We start from the raw sequence: 3,739 nt of genomic DNA on the forward strand, positions 1-3,739 counted from the left end.
CTTGATCACAGTTCTGTGCTCTGAATTATAGCAGTAAGTCTTCTCGATACATTTTTTTTTTCTTGAAGTTGCATCTTATAGTTTAAAAACTTCAAAAGCTAGGCTTGCCCTGTGGAGATGAGAGACTGACTGGAACTGTATTTCTCCTCCTGTAACAAATATTCAGCTCGCAGTGATAAGAAAGAGGAATGCAGGGCAGGATTTGAACTCTGGGGCTGCCCTCGGTGCCAACCAAGAGAGTTTGGCCTGTCGAACATCTATTTTTACAGGGAATGGGATTCATCAGGCAGAAAACAATGGAACTCTGCTTTCAGAGGCTAGGTCTGGGAGGTGAAGGAACAGCATTATATTGCAAACTGAACAAACAAATCTTTAGATTCTTGAAACACTGTGAAACCAGGACTTCAAATGACTCCTACATTAAAATTCTAAATAGATATTTTTAATAAAAAAATTAATGAGAAGTTTCATCTGAGTCCAGTTAATACCCAGATTGTTATATTTAGTACTTTAAACTGGAGAACACCACCATACTGGGATATCTGAAGTTAACAGCTAAGGGTTTCAGCCAGCCTCCTGCCGTCACACACTGCATCACAGTAAAGTAATCAGCACAGTATCACCGGACTCAGCTTTCACCACCCAGCAGCCTTCTTCTGGTTCCCTAATATTTGCAAAGACATATATTAGGGTTAATAACAAAAAGCGCAGGTAGGCAGCTTGAGGATATGAGCAGATAATAACACATTGCATATCAGCAGCACTGGCATTCCAGGTGTTCAGGTTGCTAAGGCACGAAAATGACTATTAAAGGAAATTGTTCAAATATACCAACTAGGGTTGTTGAACTATCCTATCTAGCATATAGTGAAATTATGTTGTTAATATTATAGAACATAATCAAATATATCGCTAAAGTAACTGGGGGGCATCCAAACCTCATCAGAAATGGGTCAGTGTTCTGTCATTTTTTTGCCTGTAAGTCACTAGTGGTCTTCAAATGTCCAGGATGCTCTGCCCACAAGATAATTTTACAGTAAGTTTAAAAGTTTTAAACTACTGAAGTAGAAACGGAAGTATTTTCAAAGACAACATGCTGTTTCACAGAGTAATTTCATACAAAACACAGAAGAGCAGAGTATTTTGTGTTGACTGCTCTTCCTTTTAAGAAACGATTGTCAGTGACCCAGTCCTGCAAAAGTGCTCTTCTGTGATGACCTGATATTTTGGTGGGAGTCATAAGGTAACAGAATGAAATAATGGTTATTTCTGTGTATCTGGTTGCCACACCACATTTCTATCAAGATTTTCTAATCTGATTACTTTGGTTTTGATAAATGTTTCACCATAGGTATTTACCAGTCAGATCCACACAGAAAAACATTAGATTTAATCTTGAAATGGAAACAGAGTAGTGAAGGAAGGCTGGGAGGAAACTGAGATACATCTGAATTTTACATATTTAACATACAGAAATAGAAACTTGAGAATCAACCCGCTCATCAGGAGATGCATGGATTTATCAAGCTGTATCATTACTCTTCTGGCATTTCAGTACCAATTACCAGATATTAACAGTAAATGAAATTCCCGTATCTGCTAAGGCATGCCACATTTTCTTGTGGATGCTTCACTGTGTTTTGCTCAACTGTTTATTCTATTTTCTGTGCCTACAACTCTTTAAGGTTCACCTTATCTTATAGTTCTCATAACTTCCTTTTTACTGACTTACAACAATTAAAGTCACTTTATCAATTCAGGTTGCCTAGTTTTATGTTGCACGTGAATATACCTTCTCAGTAGTTCAACCATGCATTCACTTTCGCAGCCTTGCCTTTCATCTATTGCAGTAACCTCCTGGGAATCAGAAGACTACAAGACATAGCGACAACTTTGAATAAACAGCAAAACACACGGAAGGGTAAAGGACTTAATGGTAGAATGTACAAGATTCATGCGTCTTTTGCTAGGTGACAAGGCTATAGAAGGCTAATTAATCTTCATGTAGCTAGGGAGCTTTCGAAACAAGTCATTTTAAAATACAATTAAATTTTTTTTCAAAACTCAATTTTAATGTGACCAGACTTCTGTTAACTTGTTTTCTGGTCTAGGGGTCTTCAGGTGAAAAGGAAATACTGAGGCCATTACATACTTCAATTATTTCCATTTCCAGAGCTAATACTTATTCTTGCCTAGTGCCAGACAGAATGTTTCAGTTGGTGGTACTTATATTTAGCTAAGTGAGAACCATTAATCACCATTTGCTGACATAGCATCCTAGAAAACTGCTAAAGTACTTCTATTTAAATTTCATTCACTTGGTCACTTTAAGAAGATTTTATTTCTATGGGATATTAGTGTGGGGATTTGAACTGGTGGGTTGATTTACTAAATAAGTTCTCATAAATACAATTCATTACAGCCATTTAATAGATTCCTACACATTAGATTGGAATGCATGTCATCTAATAAAATATCTCATACTTTTACAGGCTAATTGATCATAAAAATGGCCTCCTGCTTCTGTAGTTAAAGAATTCCTACTTGTAGAAGGGACAAGTCACATTCAATTAATACTGTGTGTATTATATTTTTTTATCTTTGATCCTTTCACCTGCACTCAACTCAATACTGAGTTTCTCTGGGACGTATTTTAACAATCAAACTCACCGGATAGTTAACTGTCCATAATTTCTTAGACTGGAAAAGAAAATGTTTATTTTCCAAAGCTCCTCCATTATGGAGTTTACAGGACTACAGCAGTCAGCCTTAACCTCTTTTACCAGATTTTCTGATGAAAGAAAGCTAGGCTTAGATCTTGCATTATACAATGAACACACCACACTGCAGATCTGAATCTCTGCATAGATATAATCAGCAGCCTCTTCCAGATTTTGCATACTAATACAAAGCCTGCCACTGCATCCTCATTCCATCCTACCTACTGCTCACACCCAGTCTGCTTCACTGTGTTCTCCAGGAAGGCTCTTGCATTCCAAACAACTCCCACTTCTCTCATTACTTCCAACTGACTGTCATGCCTTCTCTTGTAAGGTAAACAGCTTTTCTCCTCTAGTCTATGTAGGTGCTAATAGAGGGAATTAAAAGCTAGTTGCCATACTCTCATGTCTTGCACTCGGGATAAGAGATGATAAACAACAGGAGGGAGCAATTGCAGGGAAATTTCTGTCTAGCCTCAGCTTTCTCAAGCTCAAATACGCTCAGAAAAAACTGTGCTGTTCAACAAAGTAGCTATCAGTCTTTCATAAACTCCAGTGTACATGAAGGACATGCAAGAAGGGCATCCCTGATTAACAGCAAGACCCAGCTCAGATATCCTCCAAGCCCTTGCTGCAGTGCTTGGAGGTGTCTAACAATGTAATATGACCAAAATATTCCATGCTTTTCTTATTAGTTTTTTTTAAAAAATGAAAGAAATTATTTTCTGCAGTTTTCCAACAGCTCTTCAACTGGTGGAAAAAAGAGAGTTACAGTCTAAATATTTGCCAAGGGCTTAATGTAACTGAAAAGAGGAGCCAACAACCTTAAGTACTAGCAATGTATATATGTTAATTCTCCCACTCTCCCTAAATGGAAAGACTTGTTACTGGGCCTTTTATATTTGAAGATTTCTTCTAAGAAAAGATTTACATATATAGTGGTGAATGGCATTAATAATTTTTTTGAGTGTAGAAATTTTGTTCTCTGATAGTGATATACTAGATCGGTAAGTTATATA

This window comes from Cariama cristata, unplaced genomic scaffold (genome assembly GCF_000690535.1).
Source record: "Cariama cristata isolate BGI_N322 unplaced genomic scaffold, ASM69053v1 scaffold13270, whole genome shotgun sequence".
Lineage (NCBI taxonomy): Eukaryota > Metazoa > Chordata > Aves > Cariamiformes > Cariamidae > Cariama > Cariama cristata.